The 26,944-nt window shown below is 40.7% G+C and overlaps 1 long non-coding RNA gene across 1 annotated transcript; it reads right to left on the bottom strand.

The window, feature by feature from the left end:
- Nucleotides 1-20,455: 20,455 nt before the first annotated feature.
- LOC114288965 (uncharacterized) lies at nucleotides 20,456-23,512 on the bottom strand. Its single transcript, XR_003638479.2, has 2 exons — nucleotides 22,457-23,512; nucleotides 20,456-20,731 (listed from the first exon to the last, which is right to left on the bottom strand). It is a non-coding gene; the product is annotated as an uncharacterized LOC114288965 (long non-coding RNA).
- Between the last annotated feature and the right edge of the window lie 3,432 nt (nucleotides 23,513-26,944).

Consider the following 26,944-nt stretch of genomic DNA (forward strand, 5'->3'; position numbering starts at 1 on the left):
TCTTTAAAGTTGACTCCACCAAAGCTACACTAAGTAAGCTTGAATAGGGCTAATTGAGCCTGAGCCAAGCTCCTCGTTAATCAATGAAAATTCCAGTGCTCTAAGCCTGGTACCTTCTTCACAGAACCCAAGGTTTTATTTGAGTCCTCTGTTTGGTACTATTTCTTATCAAACATGAGTTTAAAAGAGAAATAGCCAAGATAAATAAGAAGTGGAAGTCTAAGATAAAAAGAAAAAAACAAACTACCTAACAAGCTGCTTGTGCTTGTGCCTGTGCCGGTGCCGGTAATGGCATAACCAGGAATTCAGTGGAGAGGAGGCACAAATTAATGACAACATTAATTTATTTTTTTATAATAAACAACAATGAGATATTACTAAACTTAAATATTGAGAGTTCATTTGGATAAATGTTAGTTTTAAATTAAAGGATCTGAGATTACATTTTATACATGTGGTAGCCGAATAAAAGTAGATGTAGATGGGCCGAGTGTATATCTTCCCAATTGGGGTATAGTATGCACTCGGCCCCGCCCCTGACGTTTCAGATGCCGAATAAGTTGAGCAGGGGGCCGATTAAAAGTTAGAATACGGCATAATAGGGGGGGCAAGTGCATAAGTACATGACAGATCAAGAGCGGGCCCTGCCTAGAAGACCAGGAGCATATATAAATAGAAGAACGATGAACAAGAAGAGGTATGTGAGAATTAGTACGCTTAACTTAAGATACACGCAATCTAGAGAGCATACACTGACTTATCTGTTAGAGTGCTAATTCCGGCACCCCCGACCGGAGTATTCATTCTTTTTCTAGCTACCAACTGAGGATCTCGAGCGTTCCATTGGATCCAAAGAGTATTTCCAAACCACCTTCCCCACAATTGGCGCCATCTGTGGGAATACTCAACTACATCCATGGCGGGCGCAACAGAAGATCCTCCGATAATCGCAGACAAAAATACACCGAGAGATGATCTCACCCCAACAAACATGCTGGGACCAGAGACTATCGCAGAAAGACGCGCCTTCAACTTCGACTCACCCTCAACTTCAGCGCATGAGACAATGCAAGCGATCATGGAACAAGCAAAGCAAAACGAATAGAGGTTGGAGAACATGATCGCTGAGATCGAATGCCTCCATCAAGATTTGGCCTTGGAAGTGGCAAAGTCCAAACAAGCTGTATGCCAAGATCCGGAACGACCTCTGAGGGCAGGTGGTCGACGACCTTGAGCCCGACAACAAGACAATGACAGCGACTCTGACTCATTATCCCCGGAGCCCAAGAAGAAAGGATGACCCGAAACTACCAGTTCCTCTGAAGAGAGTCCACGTATAAGGCATAAGCGAAGACGAAATGGTTCAGATGAAGAGGACCAGCACAATCCCTTTGTGTGACGGATCGCAAATGCAGTACTACAAAGCCCCGTCGTTCACCTTGTACGACGAGAAATTGGATCCCACGGATCATATTCGTCACTATAAGCAAGCCTTGACGTTGCATGCAGACGACGAAGCTCTTATATGCAGAATATTTCTGAGCAGCTTGGGACCGTTGGCAGTCTGATGGTATTATAAGTTGGAGCCGGCATCGATTAAGAGTTTCCATCAATTATAAAAATCCTTCAGGGCAAGATTCATCACCAACGAGGTCCAGCCGAAACAAGCCGACTCTTTCTGGGCAATGCAGATCTGGCCAGGAGAAACCCTAAGAGCGTATTCGGCGTGCTATTGGGAGTGCGTTAATCTTGTTGATGACGCTTGCAACGACTCCATGGCCATCACCGCCTTTAAAATGGGTTTGCATCCTGACAGTGCTCTCCGCAGTTCCTTGACTAGAAAGTCCCCCAAAACAGTCTGGTCGTTGATGAAGAAAGTTGAGGAATACTGCAAAGTGGAAGACGATGCCTTACGGGTTAAAGCCGGGAACAAGGCCAACAAGACGGCCCATCCTGAAATTGTTCAGCTGGTAAACTCTGTGCCACCTTGGACTCCCGAACCATGGCATCGGGCTAAACGAGAAAAGAGACAGGACTCACGCCGATCAAACGACCAATGTTCCCACCGAGCTAGCGAACAACTTCAAGTAGATAGCAGGTGCACAAGGCGCGCAGACAAGAAATATACGGAGTTGTCGGAGCCGATCAGCGTGGTTATGTCTAAAGTCCAACACCTTCCATTCTTCATATGGCCACCCAAAATTGTGGGACCTCCCGACATGAGACGACGAGATAAGCGGTGCGAGTATCACAAAGACCACGGCCATGATACTGAGAGATGTTATGCATTGAAGGATCACTTGGTGGAATTGGTACAAGATGGTCGGTTACAACAGTACGTCCGAAAAGGAAACTCAACCAAAGCAATAGCCTTAAGGTAGGATTCACCTCCACTCGGTGTGGTCCACATGATATACAACCTACCAGTGGCATTCGCGGTGCATGCGATTCAGTCGCGTCCCGACCCTCAAAATCAACTCACCCCGGCTAAACGGCCCCATGAAGCTGCGAGCATTGCCTTCGATGATTCAGATTTGGCCGGAGTGACACTTCCTCACATCAATCCTTTGGTAATCGAGTTATGCGTAAACCGATTCACCATTGAGCGCATGCTAACTGATCCTGGGAGCACATCGGAAGTTATGTATTACAAGACATTCACCGAACTCGGCTTCACCAAATCGGATCTTTCACCAGCTCCTTATCCATTATTCGGCTTCAACGCCAATCCAGAGTACCCGTTAGGCAAAATCACGCTACCAATTCGAGCAGGCTCGTGAACAGTAGATGTGGAATTCTTTGTCGTCAAGCTACCCTCGCCGTATAACCTCATCATGGGCCGAACTTGGCTGCACACCATGCAGACCGTGCCAAGCACCTATCATCAATTGCTCCATTTCCCTACTGAACGAGGCGTTGAACAAATCTGTGGTTCACAGAAATCGACACAAGCATGTTATCTACTTGCCGCGAAGACACCAAGAGAGCTGGAAGTGAATTCTATTGAGGTGCCGGATCGAGAGAGCCTTGACGATGTTGGACGGCTTCTAAGCGAAAAGGCCACGGAAACCCTGGATCGAGTTGAAATTGTCGGGAATCCTAACAGGTTCTTCATGATTGGTGCGTCCCTGAACGAAGTCGACAGACAGCAGCTAATTACCTTCTTACTCGACAACCTTGACGTATTTGTCTGGTCACCGTATGAGATGCCGGGGGTATATCTATCTGTCTCTCAGCATCATTTGAATGTCGACCTGAAATGTAAGCCAATTATGCAGAAAAGTCGACGGTCAGCCGCAGAGCACACTGCCGCCGTTGTTGAAGAGGTTGACCGGTTGCTTGACGCCGGAGCTATCAGGGGAGTGACCTACCCTACATGGCTCTCGAATACTGTGGTTGTGAAGAAGAAAAATGGAACTTTGTGTGTCTGCGTTGATTTCACCGACCTAAACAAACCTTGCCCCAAAGATTGTTTTTCCCTACCCAGAATTGACCAACTTGTAGATGCCATGACATGTCATCAGCGTATGAGCTTCCTTGATGCCTACAGAGGCTACCATCAAATTGCCTTGCATCCGGAGGACCAAGACAAAATTGCATTCCTCACCCCAAGAAGAACCTATTGCTATAAGGTTATGCCTTTTGGGCTGAAAAATACAAGGACAACTTACCAAAGACTAGTCACTACCATGTTCAAGGAGCAACTCGGCCACACTATGGAAGTTTACATTGACGATATGGTGGTCAAGTCCAAATAAGAGCAAACTCATCTAGCCAATCTGGAAGAGACATTCGGCATTCTACGCAAATACAGAATGAAGCTGAACGCTTCCAAATGTGCATTTGGGATCGGCTCTGGCAAATTCTTGGGTTACATTGTCAACCATCGAGGAATCGAAGCGAATCTGAGGCAAATCACCGCAATCCTGGAACTTGGCTCCCCTCGATCGGTCAAGGAGGTTCAAAAGTTGATGGGGATGGCCTCCGCACTCAACAGGTTCATCAGTCGTTCCACGGACCACTGCTGACAATTCTTTCAGACATTACAGCAGGATAAAGCTTTTGAATGGACCTCCGAGTGCGAAGCCGCTTTTTACAATCTGAATGCTTATCTCCGATCTGTTCTACTTTTGACAACACCATCGGTAGGTGACCCGTTCATTTTATATCTGGCAGTCTCCGACCAGGCTGTCAGCACCGTATTGTTGAAGGAAGAGCTTGGAGAGCAGCGACCAGTGTATTACGTGAGCAAGGCAATGGTTGACGCCGAAACCCGTTACCTTCCACTGGAAAAACTCATCCTAGCTCTAGTCATGTCGGCAAGAAAACCGATGCATTACTTCCAGGGGCATAGCATAGGGGTACTAACAGATTACCCCCTCCGATCAGTACTACGTAGTGCAGAAGCATCAGGGCGTGTTTTGAAATGGGTCCTCAAACTCGGCCAGTACGATATTCAATTTCTGCCTAGAACCTTAATCAAGGGGCAAGTGCTTGCTGATTTTGTAGCTGAATTCACGGGGGGTGTTGCCGGCTTCAAGACCGACCAAACTCAACCCAAGCCGAATTGGAGAATTTATGTGGGGGACATTTGGCAGCTATATTGTGACGGGTCATCCAATCAACAGGGCAGTGGAGCCGGAGTAATGATCATGGCTCCCAACGATGCAATAATTGAGCAGGCCGTCAAACTCGGCTTCGAAGCATCAAATAATGAGGCCGAATACGAAGCCCTTCTAATTGGTTTGTGGAATGCACATCTTCTGGGTGCTCAGCGTATGCTTGTATTTTACTATTCAAAACTGGTGATCAATTAGCTAAAGGGAGAGTACGCGGCCAAAAATGACCGTATAGCGGCTTACATGAAAACGACTAACTCCTTGCCGGCAAAATTTGACCATCATGAATTGAATCAAATAACACGTAATCAGAACACACATGCAGATGCCCTTGGCTTGCCTAGCCTCCGCCATTAACTTAGAGATTAAACGGACCATCGAAGTAGGTTTCATCCCGGAGCCAAGCATTGGCCCTTCGGAGGAAGTCCAGGTCAATGTCATAGAGTCAGGACTGAGTTTGATGGACCCCATTGCTGCATTCCTGTCTTCCGAACAGCTCCCAACGGACAGGAAAGAAGCGCACAAGTTGCGAAACAAAGCCCTGCGATACTACTTGGATCTGCAAGGAAAGCTTTATAAAAAATCCCTTTCTGGTCCATACCTGGAATGCGTGCATCCGAACAAAGTCAAAGAGCTTCTGACTGAAATACATGAAGGCAGTTGTGGTGCACATTCTAGCGGGCGCTCTTTGGCTCATCAAGCTGTGACACAGGGGTATTACTGGCCGACAATGAGAGCCGATGCCAAGTGTACGTGAAAAAGTGCGAACAGTGCCAGAAGTTCTCTCCTCTGATTCACCTGCCTGCTCAAGAGTTAAGCTCCATAACCAGTCCTTGGTCGTTCGCTCATTGGGGACTTGACATCGTCGGACCGCTGCCTCGTGCCCTGGGTAACAAACGATTTATGATCGTCGCGACTGATTATTTCACGAAATGGGTAGAAGCGGAGGCACTAACGCACATCCGAGATACCGACGTAAAGCATTTTGTATGGAGAAATATCATAACGCGGTTCGGCATTTCCAAAGCACTTATATCAAACAACGGCACCCAGTTTGATTGCGGAGTTTACCGGGAGCTTTGCAGCAAATATGGTATTCGACCCTACTTCTCCACCCCGGTTTATCCACAAAGTAATGGCCAAGCTGAAGCCTCCAGTAAAACCATTTTAGGCGGAATCAAAAAAAGGCTGGAGAAGGCGAAAGGCCGATGGGTTGAAGAACTGCCGAGTGTATTATGGGCTCATCGCACAACACCGAGATGGTCCACCGGGGAAACATCATTCGCTTTGTGCTTCGGAACACAGGCAATTATCCCCTTGGAAACCGGCCTCTCAACCTTGAAATCAAAAGTTTTTGATATGGGCCGAAACAGTATGATGTTGGCTTTGGATTTGATTCCGATTGAAGAACGAAGGGATCGTGCCCTTGCTGCCATGGCACGGTACCAGGAGCAGCTTGCTAAGTCGTATAACCAATGCATTCAGCTACGCCGCTATGTACCAGGCGAATTAGTCCTAAAGAAAGTGCTTTCAGCTGCTAGGAAGCCGGCTGACGGAAAGTTAGGTCCTAACTGGGACGGCCCCTACCAGATCGACTCAGTCGCGGGAACGAGGGCTTATCAGCTCAAAGACATCTTTGGCAGGAGTCTGCCACACCCTTGGAACTCCTCGTATTCGCATAAATTCTATCATTAGACCCTGACCTGTGGGGCACGATATTTATTTTCAATGATCCGCCATGTACAGATTTCACTTTTGCAATGCAAAGTTTTGTTTTCTCTCATTGTGTAACTCAGTTCAAGTCCTCCGATTAAAGCCTCCGAATTCAGAACCCTATCCGTGCAGGTCACGTTTGGGCCAAGTAAGACTCCAGATTCGGAGCACCCTTCTTGCATGTCACGATTGGCCAAGACAAAAAGCCTTCGAATTTGGAGCCCCATTCGTGCAGGTTACGTTTGGGCCGAATAAGACTTCGGATTCAGAGCGCCCTTCGTGCATGTCACGATTAGCCAAGAAAAGAAAGCCTCCAAATTCGGAGCCCCATCCGTGCAAGTCATGTTTGGGCCGAGTAAGACTTTGGATTCGGAGCGCCCTTCGTGCATGTCACGATTAGCCAAGACAAAAAGCCATCGAATTTGGAGCCCCATCCGTTCAGGTTACGTTTGGGCCGAATAAGACTCCGGATTCGGAGCGCCCTTCGTGCATGCCACGATTGGCCAAGAAAAGAAAGCCTCCAAATTTGGAGCCCCATCCGTGCAGGTCACGTTTGGGCCGAGTAAGACTCTGGATTCGGAGCGCCCTTCGTGCATGTCACGATTAGCCAAGACAAAAAGCCTCTGAATTCAGAGCCCCATCCGTTCAGCTCACATTTAGGCCGAATAAGACTCTAGATTCGGAGTGCCCTTCGTTCATGTCACGATTGGCCAAGACAAAAAGCCTCTAAATTCGAAGCCCCATCCGTGCAGGTCACATTTGGGCCAAATAAGACTCCGAATTTGGAGCGCCCTTCGTGCATGTCATGATTGGCCAAGAAAAGAAAGCCTCTGAATTCGTAGCCTTATCCGTGCAAGTCACGTTTGGGCTGAGTAAGACTCCGAATTTGGAGCGCCCTTCGTGCATGTCACGATTGGCCAAGACAAAAAGCCTCTGAATTCGGAGCCCCATCCGTGCAGGTCACGTTTGGACCGAATAAGACTTCGAATTCGGAGCGCCCTTCGTGCATGTCGCGATTGGCCAAGAAAAGAAAGCCTTCGAATTCGGAGCCCCATCTGTGCAGGTCACGTTTCGACTGAGCAAGACTCTGAATTCGGAGGGCCTTTCGTGCATGTCGCGATTGGCCAAAAAAAAAGAAAATCCTCAGAATTCGGAGCCCTATCCGTGCAGATCGCATTTGGGCCGAGTAAGTCTCTGGATTCGGAGCACCCTTCATAGATATCACGATTGGCCTAGACAAAAAAATCCTCTGTATTTGGAGCCCCATCCGTGCAGGTCACGTTTGGGCCGAGTAAGTCTCCGGATTCGGAGCATCCTTCATGCATGTCACGATTGGCCAAGACAAAAAGCCTCCAAATTCGGAGCCCCATCCGTGCAGGTCACATTTGGGCCGAATAAGACTCCGGATTCAAAGCGCCCTTCGTGGATATCGCGATTGGCCAAGACAAGCCTCCGGATACGGAGCCCCGTTCGTGGTCTCGTTTGGGCCAAATAAAAACTCCGGGTTTAGAGCGCCTCGCAAGCTGTTACAACACGCGGTGACAATTGAAACATTCAAGCATTCAGAAATGTTTTATTAAATTGATTTCAAGCATTCAGAAATGTTTCATTAAATTGATCAACTGGCACGAGCCGTATAAACATAAGTTGACACATGCAAGCATTCAAAACGAAGTGAGTTCTTAAATCGATTGATTCACACAAAGTGTATTAATACAAGTTGAAATACGCTAACATTTGAAACAGAGCGTCTTATTAAATTAGAAAATAAATACATAATTCGCACTCAATCTACATATGATCATTACAAGGTCTGGTCTTATTCGGCGGATCCCTCATTATCACTCTTTTCAACTTCGAAAGCGGAAAAGGGGAAATCATCTCGCTGGTACAGCGACGATGCCGAATTCACACCTGCTGCCCAGAGAGCCTTAGCTTCCTGAAGTGCCTTGATCCAACCGTGCTTAAATCCACGATTTTCACATCGGCGAACTTCCTCGGCGAGTTTCTCCTTGGTCTTCTCTATTCTGACCTTTCGGCCATCATGAAAGCCTTTTTCATAGGCCCTGGACTTTGCAGTTTCAATCGTAAACATGCTAGTCGTGTCCCGATCAACAATGGCATGACTTATTAGCCTCTGGGTCACCCTCTCTTCTACAACCGGATTAAGATGGCTGGCCGATTGAGACTCGGCAGACTTGATTTTCCTTGGTTCATGCTCGGCCTTCTCCGCGTGAGCTTCTAAGTTCCGAATGCGTTCATCTCTCTGTTCTATATCCTGCCAAGTGATGCGATGATGCATGCCGATTTCATAGGCGGTGTACAGCCCCTTCACCGCCCCATGAACGCCTTCACGAAACACTTCAAAATCCTACCGACCTACCATCGACTACTGGACTTCTGGTGGAAAAATCTGTCGAGCGAACTTGACTACCACATTTGGATCACGAACGATTGAATCCGCCTCTGTCATTGGTCTATTCTCCACAAAGACCGCAAAACTCAATGGGCGTGGTGTCGCATCGGATTCCCTTCCAGAACGAGGTTGAGAAGATCTTCCTCATGGCTGCTTGTCCCTCCTAGGCGACCTACTTCGACGACAAGGAGATTGGCGTCTCGCCCGCTCCCTCGAAGTCCTACTTTCCGTGTGCGTAGGTTCGCCACTTCGATTCATATCTCCTTCCAGCTCAGCTAATGTTCTTGCCTCTCCTCTACTGTTGAAGAAAAGTCTATTTGACATTCGCACTTGTTTAACCTTCCTCAATGAACTAGACTGAATTACTGACTCTGAGCATATAAATAAGACCTTCATGCACGAAGTACACGCCCTATTTCTTCCCTACGGGGGCAGCATCTCCGAGGTGATCTCATTAATACTAAAACCTCAATAACCCAGCATCGATTGAATCATGTGCCCCAGCCATCCCATGAACTCCGTTATTCGGCGTTCTAGTTCATGAACCAGCTGGGGCAAGGGCAGATTCATCAATCTAATCAGCTTAAATGCCCCAGCCATCCCATGAACCTCCGTTATTCAGCTCTCTAGTTCATGAACCAGTTGGGGCAAGAGCAAATTTGTCAATCTAATCGGCGTATTTGCCCCAGTCGCCCCATGACCCTCTGTTATTCAGCGTTCTAGTTCATGAACCAGTTGGGGCAAGGGCAGATTCATCAATATAATCGGCTTAAATGCCCCAGCCATCCCGTGAACCTCCGTTATTCGGCTCTCTAGTTCATGAACTAGCTGGGCAAGAGCAGACTCATTAATCTAATCGGCCTAAATGCCCCAGCCATCCCATGAACCTCCGTTATTCGGCGTTCTAGTTCATGAACCAGCTGGGGCAAGGGCAGATTCATCAATCTAGTCGGCTTAAGTGCCCCAGCCGCTCCATGAATCGATTTATCAGTACAATATTCATGAGTTCATTTTATTTGGCTTTTCAATTCATGAACTAGCTAGGACAAGGGCAGATTCATCAATCTAATCAGCTTATATACCCCAGCTGCCCCATGAACTGATCTATCAGCACTTCATGAATTCATTTTATTCAGATTCATCAATCAAATTCATTAATCTAATCGGCTAATAAGTTTACTGTCTCACATAGTCTTGACATTTTGTTTTAACTGCTAATTCTTTTAATTATGTACTCATATAACAAACAGTATATGCAATAACTTGAGAGCATAGAAAATTTTCATTTATAAATTGGGCGCTAACAGCGGACATTTTACACATGAAAATCGGTTGACATCCGAAAAAGATGAAAATCTACTAACAAAAAACTGTGTATCTAAGATGCCTACCAAAAACAAAAATATGCCTTGATCATTCCTTAGGGTCAGACACCAGTGAGTCAACATCCACCTGCTCGTATGGAATCGGCTGTGCCAATGTCACATTCGTAATAGCGAGGGCTTTGACCCAGCCATGTTTGAAGCCCCGATTCTCAAACTTTGGCACTTCATCTGCGTAGCTTTCCAAGGCGGCCTCTTGCCCAGCTTGGAACGCTTTGGAAGTCTCAGAGTCGGTCTTTTCCCTTGCCTTCTTCGTTTCCTCCAAGTAAGCTTCCAGTTTGACAATTGTCTCCTAGGCTAACTTAAGTGCCTCCTCGCTGGCCTTTGCCTTTTCCTCGGCGGCAAGCCTTAACTGATCAAAATTTCTAGCTCACTCGGCCTCCGAGTCGACTCTGGCATGTTCCACCGCCGCTTGCACTGCCTCATAATCGACCCTTTGAGAGAACGCCACAACCTTTTTCTGTTCATCTTCAATTCCGGCTTTCAATAGGCCGATCTGTTCTATGGCGTCGTGTTGACGGCAACTGATCTCGGCTATCCTGCCCACCGCCTACAAAACAAAGAAACAATAAACAAATAATTAGAAAAATATTTACAAAACGTGCATGCGTGAAGACGGAAGATTGCAGATAAGACAAGTAACGTACCGATAGGGTCGACTAAGCAGCCAAAGCAATTAGCATCAGATCTGGCTCCGCTAGAAATACGGCTCTGTCGACCGACAGGGATATCGAGGCGGCTATGCTCAAGGCCACAACCGGATCCCTAAAGCTAAGGAGTCTGAGGAAATCGGCATATTTCTGACCCTTGGTTGAATCATAAATGGAAGGACCAAATCTAACTCCTCAACTCAAGGCCATTTATCGCTTTGGTCCTCGTCGTACTCGGCTTCTCGATCGGCGGGGCACTTTTCGCCCCTTTGTTCACCTTTGTTGGCCTGCCCCACCTGCTCCATCTGGGGCGTTTCAGGGTGAGCCGTCTCTTCGGCAATAACCGGAGGAGTGGACTCAGCGACCATGGCCGGTGTAGACTCAGCGACTGCGGCGGGTGGAGTTTTCGATCGGACGACCTCGGCCCTCCGCCTGGCAGCCATCCTCTCAGCATTCTTCTTCTGCGCAAGTTGCGAGAGTGATTCCCCAGCCATATCCTCTAGATAAACGCCGGAAAGATCTCCTAAGTTTGTAAAAATATCTTCAAAGACGTCCCCTCAGCCGAACATGGATGGAGGGTTGGACAAATTCAGTCCAACCTCTTCAAACACCGAATTGAGGGCTTTGTCTACCTCAGTTCCCAATTGGTCCGGGTCCTCAACGATCTGATCGGCTACTTGTTCTTCTGCGTGTTCCGAATTGGAGGCTTCTAAACCAATCTCCTTCAAACTTTTAAAGCTGGGGAAGATGAGGGCTGTAAGATGATCTTTGCCTCTTAGAACTGGAATATGGTCTACTGCCGAAAACGTTGCATAGGATGGCGCATAGCGCAAGAGAATATGAGCCGTCCTTCTTTGTTTCTAAAGATTTGGATGGCCAACGAACTGCAGAGCGATTTTGATATCCGCAAGTACAGCGTCGTCGGCCGAAACCAACACTTTCTTCAACTCGTTGCCTGTGCAAACAAAACGGTAAGTACATGAAAGGAGAGCCGAATACACATGTGAAAATATAAGCAACTAGAATGAGCTATACGGCCACCAAGATCGCCTTTTCGCCTTGGCACGGGATCTAGGCGATCTTCACCCTCGCCGAATTCCCAGTTGCCTTGAACAACGACCATCACGTCGTCAACACGTTTGCCTGAGCTGGCAAGCATGGTCACAAAATGATGATCGGTGTCCTTGGCCCTAAGAAAATAGCGTCCTAGACGGCCAGTGGACTTGGCTAAGGCATAGCAATGCCGAATCGCAGGAATGCCTAGGTTAATCCTAAGACGACGGTTTAACTCTATGATCCCCATTATGATGCGAAAAAATTCCATGTTAGACTGGAAAGGGATTAGGCCCCAATGTCGAAGGACGGCTCTCAAAAACGGATGAAGGGGAAAACGGACGCCGCCTTCAACAATCGATAGGAGAGGAAAGATGATTGTGCTCTCATCGATCCTCTATATATCGGTGGCATTGTCTTCCACAAGTGATAGATGAACATCATCGGGGATGGAACAATGGCATCGGAAGCCAAAAATCTGATCCGCAGAAATGAGTGCTTTCAAATTTTTTGCCATTGTAGCCAACCTAAGGATTATGCAAAACTAATAGTAAACAAGAAAATGGTATTGGGAGTGAAAGAGAAGAGAACTTACAAGAAGTGAAAGGGATAATGAGAAACAGAAGAGAGTTGCAGAGGTCGCGAGGTGGAGGAGTTGTACTAGAAAGCGAACCAAAAAATCTTGAGTATTCAAAGTATACATTCGAAGAGACAAAGTTTTAAACCACATTAAATGGAAGAAACGTACAAAGAGGCGGGAACTTGTAATGATGACTAGAAAACGTGTGCGTTCTGACACGCTTTGGAATGAGGTTAACCGCCGAATTTTTGACTTTTCAAGATCAAAACCAAACATGCCGACTAAACAGCGTTAGTGAGGTGTTCGGGAGGCAATTGTGGTAGCCGAGTAAAAGCAGACGCAGATGGGCCGAGTGTATATCTTCCCAATTGGTGTATAGTATGCACTCGGCCCCGCCCCTGACGTTTCAGATACCGAATAAGTTGAGCAGGAGGCCGATTAAAAGTTGGAATAGGCATAATGGGGGGCGCCGAGTGCATAAGTACATGACAGATCAAGATCGGGCCTTGCCTAGAAGACCAGGAGCATATATAAATAGAAGAACGACGAACAAGAAGAGGTATGTGAGAATTAGTACGCTTAACTTAAGATACACGCAATCTAGAGAGCATACACTGACTTATCCGTCGGAGTGCTAATTCCAGCACCCCCGACCAGAGTGTTCATTCCTTTTCAAGCTACCAGCTGAGGATCTCGAGCGTCCCATTGGATCCAAAGAGTATTTCCAAACCACCTTCCCCACAATACAAATATTGAGAAGTAACTATTTTATAGGTGGATTGGAAATTTAAAAAAGAAGATAAGTTGAGATAGAAATGATATATTTTAGTAGATAAATTCTATAAAACATACCGCAAAAAAAGTGTCTATCATATGTCGTAATTATGATTTTCGTGGTCTTTAGTTATAATACATTATAGTGTTAAATATAATTTAGTTATAACTTCTTGTGGTTGTTATTTTGGTTATGACTATATATCAAGTAATAGTTAGTTATGACTCATTCTAATATCAATTATGGCCCATTATAATTTATTTATTTTTTATAATTGAAGATGTGTTGCTTGATTATAATTTATATAGTGGTCATTTTAGTTATGAATGGAAAGAAACATATGGAGGATAAACTCCACATGTCAAATGTAACTAACAATTTAATAAATTCTATATCTTCATTGAAATTAATTATGTTAGCATGCCAATAATGATAGACATCACCACTATATTGATATTTTCATAAAAATAATATGACTTCTCATAATCTCTTTATTTTCAATCAAAATAATCATTATTATTTTCATAATTTTAAACTGTCATTGACATTTCACTTTAAATAATATTTTTATAAATTTTTTTTATTTAAAATATTTTCTTTATGTTAAAAAAAAAAATCTAAAACCCAAGGGGGCACATGACCCCCCTGGGCCTAATGTGCCTCTGCCACTGTTTACAAGTCAATAATCAAAATCTCTAACATCAAATGTAAAACATGCAAAATCTTCAAGTCATATATACCACTTGATGGCATAATGTTGCATATAAATATCCCTCATATTTTGCGTATAGTTCTACCAACTCATTGCTTGCCTAAAACAACAAGATGATGAGACCTCTAAGCGTTGTCTTATTAGCCATTCTTGCATTGGTTTTTCTTCTAAGCATGATCAAACCTCATGAAGCTAGTAGAGTCTTAAATGAAAAAGAAGAAAATCTTCTATTACCGTCTCTGAGGGTTCCTGTCCCCCCTTGGGGACCAAATCCCCCTATCTACATCCCAACACCTAGCATTAAAGCCAGTACCATCAATCAGAAATGCTTTGCAGGTCATGTTATGCCTCTTCTTGAAGCAGAAGACTTTATTAAAAAAGAAAATAGTTTCCTACACTCCATGAAGAGGAGTCCAATCCCTTCTACGGGACCAAATCCCCCTATCTACATCCCATCACCAAGTATCAAAGCTAGTACCATCAGCCAAAAAAAACCTTGCATGTCATATTATGCCTCCTCCTAAAGCAAACAAGTGGATAAAAAAGGAAAATAGTTTGCTATGCTCTATGAAGAGGAGTTTGATCCCTTCTAAGGAACCAAATCCCGCTACCTACATCCCAACACCTAGCATCAAAACTAGTACCATCAGCCAAAAAAACTTTGCAGGTCATGTTATGCCTCTTCTTGAAGCAGAAGAGTGGATAAAAAAAGAATATAGTTTGTTACTAGGGATGCAACTCGGGCGAGCTCAACCTAAGCAACCCCATGCCCAGCCCGAGTTTTTTTAGGGCTTGGGCAACTATATCTTGTAATTTGGACGAGCCTGGGTATATTTTTGATGCCCGAATTGTAATTTGGGCCGGGCCTGGGCAGAATCAGTGGCTAACTGTAACAACCTCTATCCGTAATTAGCCACTAATCCGTATTTAATGATGCTAATTAAGTGGATCAAATGAATTATGGGATTAGTATGTAAATTGCATGATATTTGGCCTTCTATCTGTTACTTATAGAAATATCTGTTTGGAATTCCACTTTAATATGTAAATTGAAAGCCTTATCGGCATCCGAAACCGAAATTGATTACGTCAATATGTTATTTGGAATTTTTAGAACCATATGGCAAATTTTATTAAAAACTGATTCAGTCTGATTCATTAAGTCATGTTTGGTTAGCCTAATATTCTAATTAATGTGTTTTAGCACCATAAGCTTATATGAGCCTAATAAGCTCATTTGAGCTCATTTCTTTCATCTCCCTTGAGTGGAAAAATCTGAGAATTCATTTTAGAGAGAGAGGGAGAATAATTCTAGAGAGAGAGGAAGGAAGAGATTGAAGGTTTTGTGTTGAATTCACCAAGATTGTGCTAGAACATGAGTAATTCAAGACTCTAGGTAAGCTTTTAACTATTAATTCAAAGAGTTATGTGTTGTAGAGATGAATTCATGGAGTTGTTAGGATCATTGCATGTAATTTGCATATGTTGGTCAAGAAGTTGGAAGATTTGAGTTGTAATTCATGCATGCATGTACATTTTCTTACAAATTGAGCATGATTTCCATGAATCCTCTCTTGCATGTTTGAAATTCATCTTCATTTAGGGAAATCATCAAGTTTCAAGTTGTTTTGTGGTGTTTGATCATGTTTTGAGAAGTTTGATACAAGAAAAATTCATGCATGTTGTGTTCATGAACATTCATCATGTTTTAAGTTGAAATTGTGAGTTTTTAACAAACTCTTGGGCCATGATTTTATGAAATGATCCTAAATTCTTCATGTTTTACAAGTTTACTATGTTATCTCAAGTTTTGGGGCCCAAGAGATGTGTTTTGAAGATTGGAATTCGGGTTTTGAGCTTGAAGGTGCAATCTGGAAATTTCAGAATTTGCATCTACGCTCGAGCGTGGGAGTTCACGCTCGAGCGACCACTCTGAGTGCATGCACTCCGCTCGAGGGACCAAAAGTCCGCTCGAGCGTGAATTGCAAGCTTCCAGAAGTTTCATGTCGTTTATAGATCGCTCGAGCGAAAGAATATGCGCTCGAGCGACCATTCACATTTTGCATGTCCGCTCGAGCGAGAAAAGCTACGCTCGAGCGTGGACCTTATTTTCAGAAATTTTGCCTAAGTGTTCCAAGGCATGTTTTGGCATCCTCATTGCATCTTAGGCATTCCTAAACCTTAATTAAGCCATAGTAATGAGGTTATGGATTAGAAACACACTAAGGAATGAATGTACTAAGTTAAGGGAATGCAAGTAGGTGTGTTTTAAGCAATGAGCTAAGAATTAACAAGAACCAACGTAATGTAAACTAAGCCGTGTTGGCCACTTGAATGTGTAATGATAAGACATGCTTGTGTTATGTATTTTGTGATTGTAGGTCAAGACTCGAGGATTGATTGACCACTTACTGGAACCACTGTGAGTAACGTTATTGTAAAGATATGTTCATATGAATTACATTCCAAATAAAATATGATAAGTTCTGATTTTTGAAATGATATCTGTTTTCGTGAACGAATATTCCAAGTTTGAAATCTATTATGGCATCCATAGAAAGGCCCAAGTCATGGGGGACGGCATGAAAATGCGGGTCCATGGTGATATGTGTTTAATCAGTATCCGGAACCGATTACTCTAGTCGGAAGACGTTCTGTGACGTGTTCTATGGGATGTACCATTATTATGTTCTGATATGAGAATGATTATGCTCTAGTCTGTTTTCTGCTTATGATATATTCGGATTTCGTTTACTAAACCCTTTACCTTAATGTTATTCATTGAGCTTTAGCTCATTGTGTGTATATTTATGTATAGGTGAGCATTCTGGAGCCCGAGCCTGAAGGCTTTTGTCTGGATCTGTGTTCTGTTGTCAGCCAACCATTGTGCCTCACGTGGAGGTTCCCGAAGCGTCCTGTGTTTAAGTTCTGTGGTTTCTGTTTATTTAAGACTTGATTTGATGTCGTTGGCTGTACTTAAAATACTGTAATGTGTGTGGGTATAATATATGAATGACTTTTGATTATGTATATAAAGTTTTAAATATTCTGTTCATATAAGTCAACACAGCTCATTGGATAACTATATTATGTATTTGCTTCTGCTAGCCCCTTAATTTTGTTAATTTGTTCAGAGGCCTTCTGTAATTCAAGGATTATTGGCCGGTTACAATGCTAAACCTATAGGGGCGGGTTTGGGTCGTGACACTAACTCAAGCAACCCGAACCCAAATTGCATTTAATATATTATATAAATTATATAATATATGTATAAATTAAATTAAATAGCTATCCTTATTTTTTATTTTTTTTGGCTGGTCTTTCACACTCGGATTAGCATCTTTTATGTCGACCATTAGATTAAGGGATTGTTTGGGATGATCTAAATAAGTACACTTTTTGACTTTTTATGAAATATGAGTTGGGTATGGGTTGGGTTTAAAGTGATATAATAGAGAGGTAATGCAACTTAAATAGGATAGTAATTTTTTGACTTTTTAACTTTTTAGGTTATGACAAACGAGGCCTAAATCTGAAAGAAAACTCTACCTTATCTCTCTCTCAAACTCATTTCATTTGTTCAGGAGAGTTGAACTTTGAAGAACGGCGGAGATAAGCTTCGACTAACAACGACGACGCCACCAAGATCAAGATGGAAAATGATTTGAAAGTTTTTGTTTGGGTGGATGGAAAATGATTCAGCTTCAGTGGTTCTTAGTCTATACTAGTGTGATCTCTTGGGTGGTGTTGTTTTCATCAAGATCAATATGTTGTTTGGGTGGTGGTGGAGGGTTAATCAGGTCACTCCCAGGTCAACCTGGCAATATTTCCCTTAAACATTACATAGGTTACATAGTTACAGATGCTGAATATGGCAGAGCTCTCTGCTATTATTTTGTGGAAGTAGATTCACCTGGACTTGTGAATTTCGGGCAATTCGTGCTAACCCGAGTTCAAATTATAAAGCTTGGTCCGGACTTGGGCAGCAATGCTCAGGTTGATGGTCGGGCTTAAGTACTGCCAAATACAATTCGGGCTGGGCTTGGGCAAACCCCCAACCCGACCGAACCCACCCGAGTTGCACCCTTATTTGCTACGCTCTATGAAGAGGAGTCTGGTCCCTTCTAAGGGACCAAATCCCCCCACCTACATCCCAACACCTAACATCAAAGCTAGTACCATCAGTCAAATTTTTTTTGTAGGTTATGCTATGCCTTCTCCTGAAGTTTAAGAGTGGATAAAAAAGGAAAATAATTTACTACGCTCTATGAAGAGGAGTCCGGTTCGTCCTTTGGGACCAAATCCCCCCCACCTACATTCCAATACCTAACATTAAAGCTAGTACCATCAGCTAAAAAAGGTTTGCAAGGTCATGGTAAGCTTCGTCTTGCCTACCCACAACTCATGGTTCCCTTAGGTGTGGCCACAAATTAATTCTAAATATTATTAACCGATCAGAACTCATTGACAATGTCACAATACCTTTACGTTAGTGACTAAAAATAAGCCACACAAAAATAAGGCTGGTGCAAACCAAATTGTAATATTTTTTTCAATTGTTTATTTATTGTTGGGTTGGGTATATCATATTTAGGCCAAGTTTGGGGTATGTAAAAAACGCCAAAAAGTAAAAAAGTTACTCAAAAAGTTAAAAAGTTAACACTATTCACCAAAAGTCAACAATTACGGCTGCACAACTCCCAATCCTAATTTTCCTCTATAAACCAATTTTTACAATTTTTTATTACACATTTTTTCATGAAAAGTCAAAAAGTTAACCCAAATATCCATATTTTTTCCCTTAACTTTTTAGTCCAAAAAGACAAAAAGTGCACTTATTTAGGACATCCCAAACAACCCCTTACTATTAGAGCTGTAGAATACAAACATGACAAAAGAATGCTTTTTGGTTTGCATTTTTTATAGTGGTTTGATCATAGTAGAAGAATAAAAAAAGCTATTTTTTGCTTCTTGCTATATGCTATTGTTGTTGTTGTTGCTGAAGATCTTTTGTATAGGTAATTTTCTGCGAAAGCACTCATTATTGAAGTAAAAAGTTAAACATTGTCAAGAATTTTACTTAGAATGATGATGTGTGGTTGAAATTTAATTGATATATTATAAGATTTATACATAAAGTGAATCTGAGTTATACATTGATATTTTTAAATAAAAATTCTAACCATACGGTGTTGCTCTCACTAAAATAAAAGTGACAAACTTGTAAATGAAATTGTCATTTAAGGTATTTTTGAAATTGTAAGCACTCAAAATGGTGTACTACTACAACATATAAGGGTATCAGGGACAAGATTTTTTTCTCTCTCTAAGTGAAAATTTTTGTTATAAAAAATATTAAGAGTCGTCTCAAAAAGTTAAAAAAAAAAAAAAAACTAATTATGTATTTTGAAAACATTGCTAATAAATGCATTTTTAGAAGAAAAAAAAAATTCATGCCAAAAATATCTACTTTTTGAGATGAAAAATTTGATCAAAAAAGAAAAACAAAAAAACAAAAAACAAAAAATTGCACTTTAGTGCAAGTTTCTAAAAGAACTTACAAATCAATGGAAAAGTTTATCAATTTTAATAATTGAAATTAGAGTTAATTATCTAAAGGTCTTATTTACAAATATTATGGTAGTTTTGGTCATGTTTAAGATTTTTTGAACCAATAAGTCCTATTTAGTAAAACTGAGAATATTATCAATTTTTTTCAATATTTAAAACTAACAACATTATTAATTTTACATAATAATATTCTAAATAATTGATAAAAAAACAGAGTATGAGATTAAACGTTTTAGCCCTTCTACTTATTGGTTTGATTCAACTATCCAATATAACTGAGAACATTATCAGTTTTTTCATTTTTAAAGTTTTTTTTTTTTTACACATCAATGTTCCATTATCATGCTCCTTTATAAACACAAAATTTTCAATTTTCCACCAAAAAAAAAATTCAATTTTTTCACCATCAGGTAACACTTACGTTTTCAGTTTTCTGTTTATATTTACAAAAATTTTAAAAACTCAAATAAAAACTTGTTTAGTAAAATTTTTGATTTATAAATCAGTGGTCTCAGTTTATAAATTTGGCTAAAAAATGAAAACACAAAAAATGTGTTTCCGTTTTGAGTTTTGAGTTTTTTTTTTTTTTTATCACCCAACACTAGCCACCACCCGCCACCATTTTCCACCACCGTCTTCCGCCACTACCACCTACCACCCACCCCCACCACCACCCACCACCCGCCGCAACCACCACCACCACCACCTACCCACCTGCCACCCACTCGCCACCACCACCCACCTCTTGCCACCATCACCCACCCCTTGCCACCACCACTACCACTATCCACCACCCACCTGCCATCCAACCGCCACTACCATCCACTGCCCGCTACCACCACCCGCCACCTACTTGCCACCACCACTCACCACCCACCTGCCACCACCACTCACCACCCACCACCACCCACTCGCTACGACCTACCACCCGCCACCGTCACCCACCCATCTGTGACGCCCCAATTTTTTTTTTGAAATATAAAGTATCAAGGGAAATTAAATAAACAAAATGACTTAATAAACTAAAAAAGTTGACATCTTAACAGGGTAATCCAACTCTCGTACATAACCAAACGTTCAAATAACAATAGATAAAAACTTAAAATTATCCAAATACAACATTAAATGAAATTATAAAGTCCTTAATAGCTATTATATAAAATAATATAATTTATTCGGCTCTACTCGGGGTTTCAGGTCAGCCAAAGCTCTACGTTAGCGTCGACTCCATTTCAGCTTCAATTATTTTCTCGCCAAGACCTGGCATAAAACGCCAGGGCAACAAAAATATATGCCATGAGTTTTGCAACACAGTAAGAAAACAGAACCAACCTATCATTCTTTTTAAGAGAAAATAATGAGATTATAAACATGAGATAACAATATAATTGTAAGTATAAATTACAACCATTAAATAATTTCAATAATTTTAATAAATTAGGTGACACTCGAAATCTCACCAAAGAGATTTAACTTACCAACCACTAAGCATGGCAACGGTTAATTTGAAACCCTTCTTTGGTCAAATATTTTAGTGTTACCAACCGTAACTACCAGGGATGCCCACGTCCGGAGTTATATACCCAAGTAGTAGCATCCGTGGTCTGCCCCAAGGAAACGGTCTGCCAGGGGTACGTAACCTCCCTGTGTGCCACCAGCACATCCACCCTTATTCCAATACCAAATACCGAAAAGGGTTCAAATAAGTCCCGTGCCATCTTAGAGTTTCGCAATACAATTTACGTGAGAATTCTCAAAAACCAGGGCTCACCCTGAACAACCGGTATTAACCGTCAACCCTTAATTTCGTACATTCTTTAAAACCAAGAATCACTCTGAGTAACTGGTATTGACCGTCAATTGTTAACTTCGTATATGCCGTTAATCATTTTAGTAAATTTTGATATTATTCACAAATAATTCCAATTTTTAATCATAATTGATGTTACACCAACTCATTAAAATTCCCAACATAAAATATTACACATGTCACACAATAATAAATAAATGTACAGCATTTAAATAAACAATTTATTTAAACCATGGTATGAAATAATAATTTAGATACAGAGAAAATAAACCAAAGTAACACACGTGCATGGATTTTTAATTTACAAGATTAGACTACCACAATATTAAATAAACCACAATACACCCATACATGGATTACTAATTTACTATATTTGATGAATTGGACCAAGACAATAACTGATTTTTTTTTTTCCAAATAAATAATTAAAGTCATGATCTTAAACTTGTCTAGAAATTTTCAGGTTATACCTTAGGTAATAAAAATTATAAATAAATTATTTATACAGTTCTAAAATTCGTGAAAATGTACAGAATATTCAATAAATATGTTTGGGTCATTTTTCAGAAATAAATTCCCAAAAATAAGTTATAAATAATTCTGTAAAATTCCCAGAAATTTTATGACACAGATTTATCACATTTCCTTAAATTAATTCCATACTTAAATTTTATAAATACATTCCATGATCTAAAAATTTATTATGAAACTAGACTTCTCAAATTTCATTTTTTGCTTGGAAATTATCAGATTTGGTTTAATATAAAATTTTTAATGATTTTTCAAACACATAACAAAATTTGTCTATAGCTCCAGATTTGGTTAAAAATATGTATAAATTCATACAAAACTCAATAATTGTTGAAACATTTTGTGGATGAACTAGACATCATTATCAACAACTTTGTAGAAGAAATCATCTTCAAATTTTGAGTATAAAATTGTCTAAAAATTAGTACAACTTTCTGGCAGATTTAAATGGCCAAATAACATCTTCAATAATCTTTTTAATGGCATAAACTACACCTGCAAGTCCAAATTTGATGTACCATCATAAATTTTCATACAATTATAAATAAAATTTTATCTACAAGTTTAGACATTTTATCATATGTATAGAATTTGAAAATTTCAAATATATAAAAAAAATGAGAGGGTTGAGAGAGTTTTCTTACTATGTTAGGTTGCTAACGATTTATCGTCCGAATTTGATTTATGATTCTGATCGTAAGATATGATCGTCTTGGCTCCATGATCGTCTTGCTGAAATTTCACATCAATCGGATGCGATCTCACCGTTGATCTGCCATTGGATTCTCTTAGAACTTTTAGTTGTTGATCATCATCTTAGACTCAGAATTTGCAAGATCTAACCCCAAAAATGGATTCTACACGTCGAAAAACCTAAGGGTGGTCATCCCCAAAGTCATAGGACCACTCGATTAACCTAAAGGTACTAGGGTGCACCGTAGCACCATAGGCCGAGAAACACTGGATAAAATTTAAGCTCATCTTCTCCAAGCCGTAGCATGTATGACAGAGAGACCCAGAAATTTAGTTTCAATATCACCAGTTCAAATACTTGTATCTTTTTCATCGTAACTCTGTTTTATCTTATTTTCCTGTCATTGGATTCACCTCACGGCCTAGTTTTTTGGTTCACTACTCACACGCCTCGTTCCGTCTCTTTTTGCATGCCGTCGGATCTCCAAGATTTGACGAAAAATAAGATTATTTTCCTACCGTCTTGGACATTTCTTCGAGCCATCTTTCGGACTCCATAACTTTCTTAGTTCTTAACGGTTTTACTTCATTCTTTCGCCAATATCTTCAACTTACTCCGTACTTCATCCTACATGATCCATTTTTTTCAATTCTTCCCAGAATGGATGGTTTTGGCATGCCGAAAGTAAGCCGAAAACCAACTTTTGAAATTCAAAGTAAACTTCTCTAACTTTGTTTCTTTCTCCTCCATCTTCCTTCTTTTTCTCTTTCTTCAACTACAACACTTTGTGAATTGTGGTTCTAGATGATAATGGAAATAGGTGATGGTGGTGGTGGCGGTCCGACAGTGCGCCAATGGTGGTGAAGTTCGCGGGTTAGTGGTTCGGATGGTGATAGTATGGGTTGAGGCCATGGCTATGGAGGTTGGGGGAGGAGGAAAAACATAGATAAATAAGAAGAAAGAGAGTTTTGAGAATGAGAGGTAGAGGGAGAGGGAGAACCGAGAGGAGCTCAATTTATGGGAAGAATGACAAAGAGTAAAAGAAGATATAAATTAAAAACAAGAATGTAACACTTGGTGTATATAGCATCTGCATGTCCACCACATTTTCTTTTGATACAGAAGATGGTTGCACGTGGAAGGTGGGCGGTGAGAAAACATGGGGAGCAAACCCATGGTTTTCTGATTGGATTTTAGTACAGAAAATATTAGGTTCTAGTGTAATTTGATTACAAAAAAATATAGAGAAAAATATAATAAAAATATCATAAGGTTCAGAAATTAATATTGAGTAATAATATAAAGTCAAAAAAATATTTTATTTTATTTTGTTTTGAATAAATTTTCAGTATAAAAATATACAGAATATTAAATTCAAAATATTGTGAATAATTATATATTATTTTTATTATATAAAAATACGGGGTTTCACACCATCCACCACCACCACCACCACCACCCGCCACCTACCCACCACCACCACCACTCACTCGCTACCACCTACCACCCGCCACCATCACCCACCCACCCGCCACCACTACCACCCGCCACCACCCACTCGCTACCACCCGCCACCGTCACCCACCCACCCACCCACCACCACCACCACCCGCCATCCGCCACCCACCTGCCACCACCACCCGCCACCACTACCACCACCACCACCACCACCCACTCGCACCCACCCGCCACCGTCACCCACCCACCCACCCGCCACCCACCTGCCGCCACCACCACCTCCACCACCACCACCTCCACCGCCACCATCCACCCGCCACCCACCTGCCGCCACCACCACCTCCACCACCACCACCACCACCACCCGCCACCGTCACCTACCCACCCACCACCCACCACCACCACCATCCACTCGCCACCACCAGCTACCCACCACCCACCGTCACCACTTTCCACCACCGTCTTCCGCCGCCACTTGCCACCACTTGCCATTTCTCACTCTTTTTTATATTTTAAAATTTTTTTAAACATTTTGTCAATTACCAAACGCGTTTGTAATTTATGTTTTTTTAAAAATAAACAAAAACCAATTTATAAAATTTTTGTAAATATAAACTGAAAACGTAAACTTTACCAAACACATGTCTAGGTTTTTTTTTTTTTTTTTAAACTACTCTAAATGTCTAGTTTGGTCACTATAAATATAACAATGACATTTTTAAAAACTAAAATATTTTCTTTTTTAAAAAAGTAATTTTATTTTAAAATTTTTATTACTAAAATCTTAATGTAACTAGTCTGCTTGTCTGCTTGTCTTTGTACAATGCGTTCCAAATCACCACCAAGGCATTATTTGGCATCTCCTATATTCGCACATTTTTTTATTATTTTATTTTTTTTGTCACATTATCTTTCTAATTTTTTGTTCATAATTTCATAAAAAATCAAAAAATATATTTATTTAGATCATCTCAAACACCCTCTTGAAAGGTTTAGCAAATTCTAGTGTCAAACTACGGTATTTATGGGCCAAATTGTTTGAATTGAAATAATAGAAGTTAAAATAATATTTGGATCAAAATATAAGAGTGAAAAATATAAGGAACAATTACAAGAAAACCTTAAGATTTAATTCATATAACAAAATAAACTTTAAGTTCCTAATATTTTGATTTGATGTCAATTTAAACTAATTGCCTATTTTCAGCAACTCCTCTTCCTTTTTGCTGCAAATTTTAAAAGGTGCAAGTGTAATGTGTAGGGTATAAGTGCAAATTGTGTGTACTCCAAATCTTTTATTATTTTTGTTTTTAGTGAATATTTTCAAGTTTTTAAAAAATATTTTACTTTTATGAGGCATAATAATAATAATAATAATAATAATAATAATAATAATAATAATAATAATAATAATAATAAAATTACAAAAAAAATTTGAGGATTTGAGCATTGTAACAAAATAAATCATGAATTTTTAATTTTGTCAATTTAAATTCTAAACTTTTAATTTTTTTTAGTCTAAACAATTTGCCTAATTTTTTAAAGTAAAATCAATGAAAAAATAGATATTTTCATCATTAAACTCAATAAAAATGATATTTTAGACATTTTATATATACACATTGAGTTTAATGACTTAAATACTATTAACATTAAAAAAAAAAATCCATTCACAATTTTTCATAAAATGAATGTCTAATTCATTATCACAACTAAAATTTTGCTTTAGGAGTCACATTTGCCAAATAAAAAAGCCAACTACAGGTTTATCTTCAAGTCAAATAACAATCCATTTTAATGCCAATTCTTTATCAAAAGGAGCTTATACCAAGAATGTTGCATTCAAAAGCTTAGAGGATATTTCAGATAATTCACCAATGGAGTTCTATTACATTTAGAAAACTACAACATATGAACAATGGTAAGGGTTACAACAGGTTACAGGGGACACATATTTTTAAATCCTATAGAGAGGCAAACACAACTTGGCAGTCCATTTGGAGGGGCGAAATTTTTTTGGAAGGCTAATACAATTGAGATCCACATTTGTTTCCATATCATACCCTACTTAGGGGTGTGTTGGGAATTACATTTTTGGTTTATTTTCGTATTTAGTGAATTTTTTTAAAAAAAATTCAAAAAGCTTTAGGTTTTTAGTTTCAGCTTGACAAGACGAATCAAAAACTTATATTTTTTAAAAAAGATTCAAAAAAATCCAGAAGGCAAAAATAAGTCAAAATAAACAATCTTTTTTGACTTGTTTTCATTTTTATAATTTTTTTTTCTGAAATTTTTCACAAAAAAAATATATATACTTTTTAGATTCGTCTCAACAAGACGAATTGAAAAAATAAAAAATTTTGACATAATTTTTATAAAAAAAAAAAATCACTAAAGATAAAAAAAAAAATTGGAAACAGAGGCAATTTTTTTTTTTTTCCACTGCCAAAGAATGATGCTACGTAGCTCGAAACCCCTCCCCCCGAATCCCCCGAACCAAAAACGACGCCGTTTTTGGTTTTTTTTTTTTTTTTTTTTTTTTTTTTTTTTTTTTGCATATCAAAACCAGGAAGAAGAAGGAGGAAGAGGGAGGAGGAGAAGGAGGAGGAGGAGGGACTGGAGGGGGCATAATATTCGGGGGAGGAGGAGCCTGAGGAGGGGAGGAGGAGACGGAGGCGGAGACGGCGGTCGGAGCTGGAGTTGCTGCTATTGCTACGACGAGCTGGCGGTGAGGCGACGACGGCGGGCGGCGAGGCTCGCAGCCCTCTTCTTCCTTCTTCTTCTCTCTCTCTCCCTCTCCCTCTCCCTCTTCCCCCTGCGTTTCAGTTTCAGACTGAAAATGGAGGGGGAAAAAAAAGAAAAAAAAAAGAAAAAAATTAAAATAAAATAAAACATAATGCCCAAAACGACGTCGTTTTGGGCATTAGGGGGATTCGGGGGGAATCTCGAGCTACCAAACATTATTCCACTAGCAAAATGG

Source organism: Camellia sinensis, chromosome 12 (assembly GCF_055761805.1).
Source record: "Camellia sinensis isolate YWXY chromosome 12, ASM5576180v1, whole genome shotgun sequence".
NCBI classification, from domain to species: Eukaryota; Viridiplantae; Streptophyta; class Magnoliopsida; order Ericales; family Theaceae; genus Camellia; species Camellia sinensis.